The sequence below is a fragment of the Priapulus caudatus genome, unplaced genomic scaffold, assembly GCF_000485595.1.
Source record: "Priapulus caudatus unplaced genomic scaffold, Priapulus_caudatus-5.0.1 Scaffold878, whole genome shotgun sequence".
NCBI classification, from domain to species: Eukaryota; Metazoa; Priapulida; class Priapulimorpha; order Priapulimorphida; family Priapulidae; genus Priapulus; species Priapulus caudatus.
In genome coordinates this window covers 130533-130786 of record NW_014577939.1, presented here as the reverse complement: position 1 = coordinate 130786, position 254 = coordinate 130533, and positions in this window count along the sequence as shown.

Genomic DNA, 254 nt, shown 5'->3' with positions numbered 1-254 from the left:
ATCCCGCCGACTACCTGAGTCGCCACCCTGCCTCAAAAACACCATCCAAGACTGACAGAGCTGAGGACTTTGTTAATTACGTCTGTAAGAATGCTGTGCCAAAAGCAATGACTATGGAGCAAGTGGCAGAAGAAGGAAGATGCTCTCACTGCCTACTTTACGCCAAAGAAAAACACAGCATTCGAAGTATATACATTCAGGCAGGCAGCACAACTCGAAGGTGAGAAAATTAACACTTTCGTTACGAGACTCAG